The 15,009-nt window shown below is 49.6% G+C and overlaps 1 long non-coding RNA gene across 1 annotated transcript; it reads left to right on the top strand.

Moving 5' to 3' along the window:
• Positions 1-3,445: 3,445 nt before the first annotated feature.
• LOC140217214 (uncharacterized) lies at positions 3,446-14,113 on the top strand. Its single transcript, XR_011893743.1, has 2 exons — positions 3,446-3,549; positions 13,947-14,113. It is a non-coding gene; the product is annotated as an uncharacterized lncRNA (long non-coding RNA).
• The last annotated feature ends 896 nt before the right edge of the window (positions 14,114-15,009 follow it).

The raw sequence follows: 15,009 nt of genomic DNA, 5'->3' as shown, positions 1-15,009 counted from the left end.
GTACTGATAAGTATGGTGCTGTTTCCTTCCAGAATGAGGCCGGCATGTCTTGCAGTCAAATTTTAGAGCTTTTACAGATTTATCTTAATTCCACCTTTATCACTTGGGATAACCAATGTTTTTTGCAGAAGAGCGGAGTTTGTATTGGCTCTTGCATTGCTCCCATTCTTAGTGACTTGTATTTATCCTGTTTAGACCATGACATTTTTTCACAAGTGCAAGGCACTGCAGTTTTTAAAACATTTAGATACGTTGACGACTTTTTAATCTTCATTGACTGCTCTTCTGGTGCCTTCATTCTGGAAGCTAAAAAAGCGTTAGAAACGTTTCAGAAGTGCTTAGTCCCTCTTCAAACCACTCATGAGATGCCGGTAGATAGGTCTCTTCGTTTTCTTGATCTTCGCCTAAACTTTCAGGACAACCACACGTGTTGGTCGTATGAGCCGCGAGCCAACAAGCTATTTCTGCCGTAGCGTCCGCACATTCTAAGCTTGTTAAGCGGGCCATTATCAGTTTGTGCTTCAAGAATGCCCTTAGCAAGTCTTGCTGTCATGTTGTGGACGTAAGCGTTGAAGCGCAAACTTTACGTTTGTCCTTGGCTGGATATCCCAGGGTGGTGCTAGTGTCTGTCGCGGAACGCATTTTAAGAGAAGCGCGATCCAGTACGCAGAAGTCAGTTGCCGATGCACCTCCCGGCACACGCCCTAAAGTAAGTGTCATACCTTACATGCACGGGATATCCCATAACTTGAAAAAGATTGCCCAAAGGGCGCATGTAAGAGTTGTTTTTTCTGCTCCCAACAAGCTCGGCAGGCTTTGCAGGCTGACGGATCCAAATGCCGTCCCTTCTGATAAGTGCAGAAAGCATCACCGCAAAAAGTTTGTCGAGTGTGTCCACCGGGTGGTGTACAACCTCCCGCTTTCATGTGGGAAGAAATATATCGGACAAACTGGGCGTTGCCTCAATGATCGGCTCCGCGAACACAGCATGTAAAAAACGGCTCTGGTGGGTTTTTGGCGATCCACTGTCGCGATCATGGATGCAAGCCTCTTGAGGATCAATGCACGATTGTTTCACGTGGCAGCACGCAGCTCATCCGTGAAATATCTGAAGCGCAGATGATCGCGAAATTGGGTGACACGTGTGTTAGCTTCCCGTCTCTGGCTCTCACAGAAAAAGAATTAAGGTTCTTAGACGCGGCATCACATGACTCGTAAGCATGTTACATGAATTCGCACTTCATTTCCTTGTAAGCGTATGCGCGATGTACGCTGCCGGCCATGTATAAAGCCGACGCAGTGGCACAATAAACTTAGTTGAAAGTTTGCGCTTGGTGTGTCGTCTCTCACGTCCGTGTCGTTTTTTGTCGCGCAATATCATTTAAGTATTGTTCTGCTGCCTTCACTGAGCCCTATTATATCCTATTTACTGCCCTCTAATTCCTGCAATAGCACTGCTTGACTCGCCTCATTGGATAACGTTTTAACGTTAAACGTTGCGAGGTTCAGATTCCAATGGCGGCCTGTTCGGACCCAGGTATTCTTAGGACCGTCTGCTGCGTCAGAGGTCTGACGGCCGCCATGGTCAGTTGCTGGGTACCCAGGGCCGGGGTTGGATTGTTGTATTCATATAGGAGGTTGTGGCCAAGTCTTGCACCAGGGTGGCCAATCCTGCTCTGGTGAGGGAGTGCGTTACCGGTTCTGGTCACCGGGATGAGGCCGCACTACAGGCCTGTTTATGCAATTTTATAAACACGCGGATTTTTTTTACTCCGGTGGAAAATTACATGGCGCCGGGATTCGAGCCACGGTCCTCTTGCACGCGAGGCGGATACTCTACCTCTACGCCACCGCTGCACTCTTTCTTTCTTCTACTCAACCTGATTTTATTACATGGAGCTCCGCGACAACTTTTCACAGACCGTGGCCGGACATTCCTATCAAAAGTTATCGCGGACATCCTGTAGTCCTGTGGCACGAGGCACAAGCTATCTACGTCATACCATCCGCAAACAAATGGCCTCACGGAGCATCTCAATCGCACTCTCACATACATGCTCGCGAAATATGTCTCTTCCGACCACACTGACTGGGACCTCGCTCTACCGTTCGTAACATTTGCTTATAATTCGCGCCACGACACAGCCGGTTATTCCCCATTTTTCCTTCTTTTCGGCCGAGAACCAACACTGCCCCTCGACACAACCCTAACTGTTCGCACGGCACCGACCAGTGTATATGCACTTGAAGCAATCACCAGCGGTGCCCACGCAGGGGAAATTGACCGTGACCTCCTTCTGAAATCTCAAGAGAGTCAAAGGCATTTGTACGACCGGCGACACCGAGACGTGCAGTTCCCGCCTGGTTCTTTGGTGCTTCTATGGCCTCGGTCGCGGCAGGTCAGCCTGTCCGTAAAACTGCTGTCGCGTTACACAGGCCCATACCGAGTGCTTCGTGCCGTGACTCCCATCACCTACGATATCGCCCCTGACGCCCCATCTGCTTCCCAGTCCAGTGATATCGTGCACGTTACACGACTCAAGCAGTATCATCCTCTCAGTGATGATATTTAGACGCTCCGGGACGTCGCTTCTGCCACCGGGGGATTATGCTACACGCGTGTGGTATTTGATTGTTTGAACGAGGCGCGTGGGCGCCATCACTCGAAAAAAGAGGAGGAAGAACGAACTGGGCTCGCGCGGTGAATCTAAGCGGTCAGCGCTGCAACCGCTGTTGTAACTATAACCTGTAAATAGTAGCTCGTCTTACTGACTCGTCCTTCGCGTAACAATATTATTCCATCCGCAAATCTCGAACAATGTTGTCAAGGCAAGGAAAATTATCTAGAAGCGTCTCCCCGCAGGATGGCTGTACCCGGTTTGGAGGCAAACCGGATGTGACGTGAGCCAGTGGTGTACTCCCTGCCCCCAGATAGGTACTTGTACGCCTAGGGAAAGACGCTGCTAGGTGCTGCTGCTAAATCCCTGTGGTTTCTGCCGGCCACATGCGGCCACTGCCGGCTCACGTAGGTTCGTTCGCGTGGTGTTGTTACGCCTCGCTGGATCGTGTTCAGTCATCGTCCTTGCGCGGCGTCATTGTCGGCGAGTCAGGTTAAATTCTTAAATAGGTCGCGCCTGCGCCTAATTGAGTCTATGAAAGCCTGCACATTCAGTTTCGCTGGCTTCAATGCAGTGCGGCTGGCGTGAGCTGTCTCCACGATGCGCTTCGAGCGTGTCGATTCCGCCGTTCTTTATGTAGGCGGAAACGACCCTGAAAGCAACATGGATCCACAAGAAATATGCGACATCAAGGTAAGTCTACTGAAATCACAAAATTTAAAACAATAAGCGCTAATAGTTGTGTTTTCTTTTAAATTTTAGGCCTTGATTGTTGAACGAGACGGCCCGCGTCGTGCTGGTTTTCAAGGTGCTCCCTCACTGCCTAGAAGATGCTGATGCGGAACAGAAAATGCAAAAACGCCGCTTGCTCAACCGCAAATTGACGGCTACGCTGAAGCGCATGCCGTGTCTGCGGAATTTGAACCCCGAGGTATGGACCCCCTTTTTCCAGCGGCATGCCGTTACATACCGTCAGGAACACGCTTTGCTTATTTCTGACTCGGTAAAAAATGTTTCACTTTTTCTCCCTGCTCGCTGCGGAAGAAATGCGGACCGTTTGTCGTAGTTGTCTCCATTACAGGGTGGCATTACTGCGGTGAACACAGCAAGTGTTGCCGTACATAGTGTGCGCACTTCACCCTTTGTTGGGCGGTCGGAAAATATTGGTCCCACTTTTCAGGGCGACTTCGCTACTCTGTAGCGGTGAAGTGTAATTTCTACCATTCAACATTCCTGTGTAGATATGTTTCTGAATCACGTTAAGTACATTTTTTCATCCATTTCTTTGTCAAACAACGCGATAGAGCGATTGCGCAGATTGGTTACTTCCCTTTCTACAATGTTTAGTTTATTCTATCGCCTTCCGTCAAACCACCACAGCGGCAAATGGACTCTTTTTATCGAAATTCCGCGTTTTCATAATAGCTGAATTTTGGTGCAGTTAGGTGTCTAAATTTCTCGTGCCCACAGCTACCAAAACAGGTGATCATATTATTAGCATCGCGAACAAATCGCATTCCTACATACGCGAGCTGCTATATATGAGCCCTCAATAATTTTCAAGAAGCATCTTTTTTCTAAGAACCCTTGTGATATTGGAAAGCCCTGATTGAGGATTCTCATACAAAGCATGCTCAGTAAGTATTGTCACGTGGTGGTGACGTTAAGAACACAGTGGCAATACTGCGAAAGGCAAAACTAGATTTTATTGGGCGAACCTGTGCCCACAAAACAGGCTACACTTATAGCACAACGAAAGCGGCGAACACAGTCGGCGATCGTCGAAAATCTGATCAGCGAGGCAAGCGCGTCGGCTTTTATACAGCAGTCGTCGAATGTTCCAGACTAATCGTTCGGACCCGCGCGCCTTCCACAATGTTCTACACCATTCGCGTCACGCGATGAAATCAGATAACACAACGTTCGGCGACAACAGACAGCCGGGTAGAACCATCGATAACTTTCCAGAAACTTCGGATACATGCAGGCGCGTCCCGCGCTGTGGGATTACATTTGTTAGGTGGCGAAACGTGGTCGCCCGATAAAGATAAGTACACGTGTCAATACCCCCCTCTTAAAAAGCATCGACCCGATGCTGCATACAAACGAAAGTAATAAAGAAAAACACCCGTAGCAAAGAAAACAATAAAATAAGGAAGTTCGTCAGCGTCCGTAAAAGGGTTTCAGACGCACCACGTGGACCACTTCAGATCGTGCGCGGCGCCGCTGTGAATGCGAAATTCCGTCTGGCACGACCTCATAGTCCAGTGCGCCAATACGTCGAATGACCTTGTAGGGTCCGAAATAGCGGAGCAATAGTTTCTCACTCAGACCTCGTCGGCGTATCGGTGTCCAAACCCAAACACGGTCGCCGGGCTGGTACTCGACGAAGCGTCGTCGGAGGTTGTAGTGTCGGCTGTCGGTCCTCTGTTGGTTCTTGATCCGTAGGCGGGCGAGCTGTCGGGCTTCTTCGGCGCGCTGCAGATAGCTAGCGACGTCAACATTCTCTTCGTCAGTGACGTGGGGCAGCATGGCGTCGAGCGTCGTTGTCGGGTTCCTGCCGTAAACCAGCTTAAACGGCGTGATCTGTGTTGTTTCTTGCACTGCCGTGTTGTAAGCGAAGGTTACATACGGCAGGACCGCGTCCCACGTCTTGTGCTCGACGTCGACGTACATTGCTAGCATGTCGGCGAGGGTCTTGTTCAGGCGCTCCGTGAGACCATTCCTCTGCGGATGGTAGGCAGTTGTCCTCCTGTGGCTTGTCTGGCTATACTGCAGAATGGCCTGGGTGAGCTCTGCTGTAAAAGCCGTTCCTCTGTCGGTGATGAGGACTTCTGGAGCACCATGTCGCAGCAGGATGTCCTCGACGAAAAATTTCGCCACTTCGGCTGCGCTGCCTTTTGGTAGAGCTTTAGTTTCAGCAAAGCGGGTGAGATAGTCCGTCGCCACGACGATCCACTTATTCCCGGATGCTGACATCGGAAACGGCCCCAACAAATCCATCCCAATCTGCTGGAATGGTCGGCAAGGGGGCTCGATTGGCTGAGGTAATCCGGCTGGCCTTGTCGGCGGTGTCTTGCGTCGCTGACAGTCTCGGCATGTTCTGACATAACGGGCGACGTAGACGGTCAGGCGTGGCCAATAATACTTTTCTTGTACCCTTGATAGTGTCCGGGAAAATCCGAGGTGTCCAGCGGTTGGATCGTCATGTAGGGCATGCAATACTTCTGGACGAAGTCCTGACGGGACAACAAGAATGTAATTGGCGCGGACTGGTGAGAAGTTCTTCTTCACGAGTAGATTGTTTTGAAGCATGAAGGAAGATAATCCGCGCTTAAATGCACTGGGGACAACGTCGGTGTTCCCTTCCAAATACTCGACGAGGCCTTTTAGCTCCGGGTCTGCTCGTTGCTGTTTAGTGAAGTCTTCCGCGCTTATTATCCCAAGGAAGGCGTCGTCGTCCTCGTCGTCTTGTGGCGGGGGATCGATGGGGGCGCGTGATAAGCAGTCGGCGTCGGAGTGTTTTCTTCCGGACTTGTATATTACCGTGACGTCATATTCTTGTAGTCTGAGGCTCCACCGTGCCAGCCGTCCTGAAGGGTCCTTTAAGTTAGCTAGCCAACACAACGCGTGGTGGTCGCTGACGACTTTGAATGGCATGCCATAGAGATAAGGGCGGAATTTAGCTGTAGCCCAAATGATGGCGAGGCATTCCTTTTCAGTCGTAGAATAATTGCTTTCAGCTTTTGACAGCGACCGGCTAGCATACGATATCACCCGTTCAAGTCCTTCTTTCCTCTGAACTAGGACGGCACCAAGGCCTAGGCTACTGGCGTCAGTGTGGATTTCGGTATCGGCGTCCTCGTCGAAGTGTGCAAGTACCGGCGGCGACTGCATGCGTCGTTTGAGTTCTTGAAATGCCTTGGCCTGCGGCGTTTCCCACTTGAACTCGACATCACGTTTGGTTAGATGTGTTAGCGGCTCCGCGATGCGTGAAAAGTCTTTGACAAAGCGCCTATAGTAGGCACACATGCCAAGGAATCTGCGCACTGCCTTCTTGTCGGTTTGCTGCGGGAACATTGCGATGGCAGCTGTCTTCTGTGGGTCGGGGCGTACTCCTGATTTGCTGATGACGTGGCCTAGAAACAAAAGCTCATCGTAAGCGAATCGGCACTTTTCCGGCTTCAGAGTGAGCCCTGATGACTAGATGGCCTCTAGTACTGTCGCAAGCCGCCTCAGGTGATCGTAGAAATTTCCGGCGAAGACGACGATGTCATCCAAGTAAACGAGACAGGTCTGCCACTTCAATCCTGCTAAAACCGTGTCCATCACGCGCTGGAATGTTGCAGGCGCCGAGCACAGTCCGAATGGCATAACCTTGAACTCGTAGAGGCCGTCTGGGGTGATGAAGGCCGTCTTTTCGCGATCTCTTTCGTCGACTTCTATTTGCCAATAGCCAGACTTGAGGTCCATTGACGAGAAGTATTTAGCGTTGCAGAGCCGATCCAGTGCGTCGTCTATCCGTGGGAGGGGGTATACGTCCTTCTTCGTGATCTTGTTCAGACGACGATAATCGACGCAGAAACGCAGGGTTCCGTCCTTTTTTTTTCACCAAGACTACAGGAGATGCCCACGGGCTTTTGGACAGCTGGATGATGTCGTCGCGCAGCATTTCGTCGACTTGGTGCCTTATAGCTTCGCGTTCTCGCGTCGAAACTCGGTATGAGCTCTGGCGGAGAGGTCGAGCGCCCTCTTCGGTTATTATGCGATGCTTTGCGACTGGGGTTCGTCGAATCCTTGATGACGTCGAAAAGCACTCTTTGTATCGTCGAAGTAGACTTCTGAGCTGTTGTTGCTTAATCGCGGGGAGACTTGGATTTATGTCGAAGTCTGGCTCGGGAACTAAGGTCGTCGGGGTAGATGCGGCGGAATCCGAGAGGACAAACGCATTACTGTTTTCCAGAATTTCCTCGATGTATGCGATCGTTGTGCCCTTGTTGATGTGCTTGAACTCTTGGCTGAAGTTTGTCAGCAACACTTTCGTGTTTCCTCCGTGCAGTCGAGCGATCCCTCTTGCGACGCAAATTTCACGGTCTAGCAGTAGACGTTGGTCACCTTCGATGACGCCTTCTACGTCAGCGGGTGTTTCGGTGCTGACCGAAATGACAATGCTGGAGCGAGGCGGGATGCTCACTTGATGTTTGAGCACACTCAAGGCGTGGTGACTACGAGGGCTCTCCGGCGGTATCGCATGATCTTCCGACAGCGTTATTGACTTCGACTTCAGGTCGATGACTGCGCCGTGTTGGTTGAGGAAGTCCATGCCGAGAATGACGTCTCGTGAACACTGTTGGAGGATAACGAAGGTGACAGGGTAAGTCCGGTCGTGAATGGTAATTCTTGCCGTGCACATTCCTGTCGGCGTAATCAGGTGTCCTCCAGCGGTCCGAATTTGAGGGCCTTCCCATGCAGTCTTAACCTTCTTCAACTGGACGGCGATGTGTCCACTCATGACTGAGTAATCGGCGCCTGTGTCGACTAAGGCGGTGACTGCGTGGCCGTCTAGAAGCACGTCGAGGTCGGTGGTTCTTTGTCTTGCGTTGCAGCTGGGTCTTGGCGCCGGATCACGGCTGCGTCGTGTTGAACCGAAGCTGTTACGTCGCGTCGTTAAGTCGTCTTTCGTCGGTGTAGTCTTGGCTTCCTGACTTCCTCGGGACGGCGGCGTGTCGTTATTATGTCGTCGAGATGGTTTCTTCGGCGTCTTCGTCGGCGACGGAGGATCTTCGTCAGTTCGACGAACAGCAACCGCACCTCCATCGGTTGCTGCCTTTAGTTTTCCGGATATGGGCTCACTGACCGGCCCCGGGCTGGGCCAGTGTAAGGTCGGCGCTGCGGCGACAGGTAGCGGCCTGGTGATGGCGAACGCGACGGTCGTCGAGAGCTCCACTGAGTAGCGGCGAGGTAGTCGGCGATATCCCGGGGGCGTTCACCTTGCTGCGGGCGCGCAGCGTTCACGGCGAAACCTCGCAGTCCCATCTCCCGGTATGGACATCGTCGGTAGACGTGACCCGCTTCTCCGCAGTGGTAGCAGAGCGGGTGGTGGTCAGGAGCGCGCCAAATGTCCGTCTTCCTCGCGTAGGTGCGCTGGACGACGGGTGGTCGTGCTAGCTGCGGCGGCGGCGGACGACGGAACTGCGGCGTGACAGGGCCCTGGCGCGGTCGCGGAGGGGGACCTTGACGGCGCGCGACGGCTGCGTAGGTCATCGCTTGCGGCTCAGGCTGCGGCGATTCAGGGGCTACTCCAAGTTGTTGTTGGAGCTCCTCACGCACGGCGTCGGCAATCGAAGCCACTTGAGGCTGTGATGATGGGAACAGCTTTTGTAGCTCCTCCCGCACGATAGCTCGGATAGTCTCGCGTAGGTCGTCGGTGGCCAGTGATTGAACCCCGGCGTAGTTTGTATAGTTCGCGCGGCGATCGAATTGCCGGTTCCGGATCTCGAGTGTCTTCTCAATGTTCGTCGCCTCACGAAGAAACTCTTCGACGGTCTTCGGTGGGCTTCTTACCATCCCGGCGAAAAGTTCCTCCTTTACACCACGCATCAGTAAGCGGACTTTCTTCTCCTCGGCCATATCCGGGTCGGCGTGGCGGAACAAACGGCTCATTTCTTCCGTAAAGATGGCGACGTTCTCGTTTGGCAGCTGCACTCGGGCGTCCAGCATAGCTTCAGCCCTTTCCTTGCGCACGACGCTTGTAAAGGTGCGTAGGAAGCCGGTACGGAACAGGTCCCACGTTGTCAAGGTCGATTCCCTGTTCTCAAACCAAGTTCTGGCGGTGTCTTCTAAGGCGAAGTAGACATGCCGCAGCTTCTCGTCGGAGTCCCAGTTGTTGAATGTTGCGATTCGTTCGTAGGTCTCCAGCCATGATTCCGGGTCTTCAGTCGCTGCTCCATGGAAGATTGGTGGGTCCCGAGGTTGTTGTAGGATAACGGGGGACGCTGGGGCAGCCATTGGGGTTGCCTTGACCACGATCTTCTTTGTCGTCTCAGGTAGAAGTCCGTGCTCTGGGGGCAGTCCTTGCAGTCTGCGGCTAGCACGCTGGTCTTGGGCGATGTTGGTTCTGTCCTCGGGCTTCGGGCTTGGATCGCGTCTTTGCAGGGGCGTTCGGTACATGAACGCACAAGCACCTCCACCAGATGTCACGTGGTGGTGACGTTAAGAACACAGTGGCAATACTGCGAAAGGCAAAACTAGATTTTATTGGGTGAACCTGTGCCCACAAAACAAGCTACACTTATAGCACAACGAAAGCGGCGAACACAGTCGGCGATCGTCGAAAATCTGATCAGCGAGGCAAGCGCGTCGGCTTTTATACAGCAGTCGTCGAATGTTCCAGACTAATCGTTCGGACCCGCGCGCCTTCCACAATGTTCTACACCATTCGCGTCACGCGATGAAATCAGATAACACAACGTTCGGCGACAACAGACAGCCGGGTAGAAGCATTGATAACTTTCCAGAAACTTCAGATACATGCAGGCGCGTCCCGCGCTGTGCGATTACATTTGTTAGGTGGCGAAACGTGGTCACCCGATAAAGATAAGTACACGTGTCAGTATAATGAAAACGTGCACAATGTATAATGTACTGGGTACTCTGGCTGCTTCTAATCACATTACAGGTGACCACGAGTAGGTAGAAACTGGCCTTGAGGCTGTATAGTGGGATGTAATATTCCCACTTTTCGCTATTACAGAATCGTAGTCAGCTTTGAGATTTTACGTTATGTGAAAAATACTTCATAAAAAAAAGCACTTGTAATGTCTCGGACACAAAGTGGCCTGTTCTCTGCTTGCGTCTATGAAAGGGTTAAGATGCACACACTATTCAAAGGTCGCATTAAGAACTGAGTTGCAGGCGCTACTATGCTCCGCAAGCAGCAGGATACTAAAAGGAGAGATGAGCGGCACCGTACTGCCTTCATTTCTTCAAATCCTTCAACAAAGCTTGAACAAGAAATGCACGCGAGGGTGTCACTACAGACAGCTGCGGCAACACTGACGCATGCGCGAGAATATAAAATGAGGTGCAGCTGTGCGGTGCACGCTGCCGTGAAGTTCGAATTACAGTTTCCCCCTTGCAAAACTACCGGAAAGGATATACTGCATCCATCGGTGTTAATATATTTTCTAGCATATTTTCTTGTTTTCAGCAACATACACATCCCCGTTAAATCAAATAGATCACTGTAGATGGCTGCCACAAGCATATTACAAGAACTGTGAACTGGAAGCTGTTAGCTACCTGTGGCACGAAGTCATGCAAGGGTACATGTAGTCTTTGTGTGCACATTGACTTCATGTTTTACTAATTTGACTGGCTCCTATTGCACTCCGGCTGAATAGCAATAACACACAGGCCACTTTACGTTCGAGCTACTCGAAAGCCTGCGAAAGCTGAAGGTACATTCATAAAGGTTCATAAGTCCATGGCATTAGTGAAAAAATCTAAACCTTTTCTGGTACAGCCGTGCGTTGTCAGAAGTGTCTCAATGCATTGCAGTGATTGAACAAACACATATTGGCTGTACCACTTGGATTTCAGCGTGCGTGCGTTGGCTGGACAAAAAATTCTACCATATTTTACCTCCAAACTTTTGCTCACGAGTGGAAAGTCCTGTTTCTGTTGTAAATAGATGTGGCTTGCACACAAGATATGTGCATGCTAAGTGTGTTGGTAAAGAAAAGTAAAGGTACTGCATGAACAGAAGGTGCTGCAGCCACATAACCTGACCTTTGATCTTCATTATGCTCACACATTGAAGGGATGGAACTAAGTGCGTGTATTTTAAATGCTTGATTTCAGCCAGTTAAATTTGCCAACACGGGGATTCAAACCACTGGTGTCCATCTGCTGTTGGGCTGGACTCTCAATTTAGTGAGAATACTAACTACTGCGTTCATTGGTGCTGACAGATATCAAGTCAGTTGTAGCTCGGCATTACTGTATTCCGTCACCAAAATGCTAGAGAACCACTTGAGATCCTTCGATGTCAGCATCTTCATAATCAGTGGGCACCCCATAAGAAAAATAGGTCAATTTCGGATGGTATCCTTGCAAGTGTGAGAAGGCTAGGCCACAGAAACTCGCGTTTCTGATTTGTGCACTATTCAGCCACGTTAAAATGTGGGAAGCCTAGACATCTAAAAGACGAGGAGCAAGCAAATTGAATGCAGCTACCAAGCAAAAAATGTGGAAGCGTAAGCTGTTGATTTTTTACTCTAAAGGCACGTTCACACCGAAGACGGAGCGGCTAAACCGGGCAAACCTCTTGGCCAGGCGGATAAAAGCAGGCGTTAAACGAGGCGGCAAGCCCGATCGCTCGCGGACCACTTTTTTTCCCGCCCGCCAGAGCTGTCCGCTTTGCCGCAGCCAATCAGAACACCAGACGACGGTGGCGTGGTGATGACGGTGGCGTGTGCGCGATAAGGATGGACGACCGGTGCCACGAGACAGCGACAAGTGCGCCACAAAAACGTGTGATGCTCCGCCTCGGCGGTGTGGGCAGTCAGGCAAGCCGTCCAGTATACAGGGTGTTTCAGCTAACTTGTGCTGAGGCTTTAAAAGAGAAAGACGGAAAGAAACTAGGCCTGCAGTACTCAAATGCAATCAATTCAGCAAACTACCCTTTTGAGCAACTTTAATACTTGCGGCTCATTCAGAAACATGTGCTTGATTTTTATGAAGATAGCTGCTGTGGTTATTTTTTCAGGACAAAAGAAAGTGCACAAAATCGAAAAAAGTACCATGCAACTATGCACTTTTGAGCAGTGACGAACAAATGAACAATGCGGCATGCAGACAGGATGTAAAAAATATGCAGATCCGACACACTGTGAAAATTATGTAAGCAGCTTTCTTTGCTGCTTCTGTTCATTGATGGCATTTGGCAGTGATATGTTAAATGTTACCTTGCATGCACCACTTGTGTTTGTAGTACAGAGCTCACAGGCAGACGTGCGCTCCGATGCTCAAGGTGGTGTTGTGCACCATCCATATCCTGTGAGAGTAGTGGCACTGTCATACCCTCGCACGGCGCATCGCATAGCGGGTGACGTAGAGAAATCCGTTTATTGAATCCTTAGGAGAAATAGTTGCTGCCACGTCCTGTGCCCGACAGAGCAGCGCCTGCTGGCCACCCAGGCTTCTGTCACGCAGCATGGCCTCCCAGTGTTGCAGTGTAGGGACATTGAAGTTTTGATGCTGGACCACCATTTGCATACTGTCGTTTTGACGCCGTGGTGCTGTATTGCAGCTGTGCATCTGCACATCCTGCGTCAATTGTTGGCATGGACACACTTGCCGTGTTTATTTTCTCAGAAATAGCATAAACATGCCATACCACACCTTGAACTATCATTATAATATTTTTAGTTTGCCACCACAACTGTCACCATGTCTAGTTGCAGTGTTTTTCTTTTAAAGAGACTCTATACGAAGGATGCTTTCTGATGGCATCTTTACCTTCTCGTGTGATCATTCAGCGAGCACAAAGTGCTGCAGCTTCTGCAATGCTTTTGTCTATTCCTTCCAGGCACACTGCTCTCAATGTATCATTAGCGCTGAAATAGAATACCGCCCGTTGCTCAAAGCAGCTTCAATATAGATTCCAATCGGAAGAATAGGCAGACTTGTGGCAGTATACAACTTTCTATAGCCATAAAAGGCAAGCTAGCATAGTGGGGCATCTCAATGCTTGTAAAAGCATTCAACTGCTTGTATCTCCAAATAACTAAGCTCAAGCAGACACTGTCAAAATTCGTGCTTGTCACGGTGAGTTGGTGCGGGAACTTGAAGGTGTCGCTTTTCCTTCATTTTTGTGTCTCTTATGTTTTTGCTAAGGCTCTTGCCACAGCAAAGTTGCTCTTGTAGTATTTTAGAAGGGTAATTTACTAATCACCTAGGCGATGTCATTTCCTTCATTTGGTTGCACTGTGTGCATCAGTGCAATAAATGGGTCAAACGGCTTAATACGAAATGTTGCCGGGCCATTTTGGCACGACACTTGTGGATAACATTTTCGTGTGGCTTGGGCGATACTGAAAGAGAGAAATTGACACATACAAGCACAAAGGCCAGGCACTGTTCCTATGTGGCCTGCACAACCGCTAGTATAGCAGCTAGTCTTGTCAATTCATACTGAGTATCACAAAGTGTAACATTGCAAGAACTGTAGCTGAAACATGTGGTGTGATCAACATGTACAAGGTTACAATACTCTACACCCTTTTTGTATTTAAGTTTTTAACTTTGCCCACAATCTGATTACAGCTTTCCAGAGTTCCTTGGAAAATCATCCCATGCACTTGCCATGTACATTGCCCCTCCTCCTCGATGTGGCGTGCAAGATGGCAGCAGCAGCTGTGGGAACAGTTGAAGAGGCGAAGAAAGGTCCACTTTATAATAGGTTGTATGTAAATAAAACTGATCGAACTCAACCGATTCGGCTTCCACTTTTGTCAAGACAATTGTCAGCAAAGCAATGGAGCAATTTCAGGAGGGCGATACTAATAAATAGTGCATAGAAATTCTTGGAAGCTCCGTCAGCTTTCCTGCTGTTAACAGGCTGTGTTGGTGAGGTGGTTTAGGCAGGGAATGCCAATTCATGAGGGATGGTCATGGCCACCATGTTCAATGTATGTGCAGCATTAATCAGTTCTCTAGACCGAGTGCACTAATGTCGGCAGGCCAGCACTTTGTCACATGATACATTTTCAAACCTCGCATGCTTTCTTTGGGGCTGAGAAAATTAATGAAGCATGAAACTAAAATCAGCATGTTGCAGTTTTCAATTAACCATCACTGCATTTGTCCATTCTTGAAACAAATTTTATTGTACCAAATGCATACAGAATGAATTTGTGGAATATCCAAAGTACATATTGCTTGTTTTGGTCAAGCAGCTGGCAGAACAAAATCACAAAGTTCCAAAGCAGAAAGGTAACACTTCTTAACACATAGGTAACACACAACTGGCGAATTAGTGTTGCTAACACACGATTGCAAAACTTGCCGCCGATTAAAAAAAGAAGGGAGCTGCTACACACTACTTGGTTCCTTGACCATTTATTTTTTCTTTTGTGGCTGATTTTTAAAAATCCTTGCTATAGCAAATGCAAGGACATCAGAAAATCAACGGACAACAAATATTGGTGCTATGGTGTAAAGTAATGAAGATATAATTTTGCATGCACATTATTTAGTCTGAAATAGAGGGATACAGCACAAACGTTACTCTTCAATCCCAATAAAAAATGTGGAACTCGTGGGCTACAAGAGGGCTACGGATAAATCTTGAGGGCCTCGGATTCTGTAACGTGCAGATATACTTAAG

This window comes from Dermacentor andersoni, chromosome 4, assembly GCF_023375885.2.
Source record: "Dermacentor andersoni chromosome 4, qqDerAnde1_hic_scaffold, whole genome shotgun sequence".
Lineage (NCBI taxonomy): Eukaryota > Metazoa > Arthropoda > Arachnida > Ixodida > Ixodidae > Dermacentor > Dermacentor andersoni.
The sequence above is the reverse complement of the archived record's forward strand: the minus strand, read 5'-3'. Positions and strand labels throughout refer to the sequence as shown.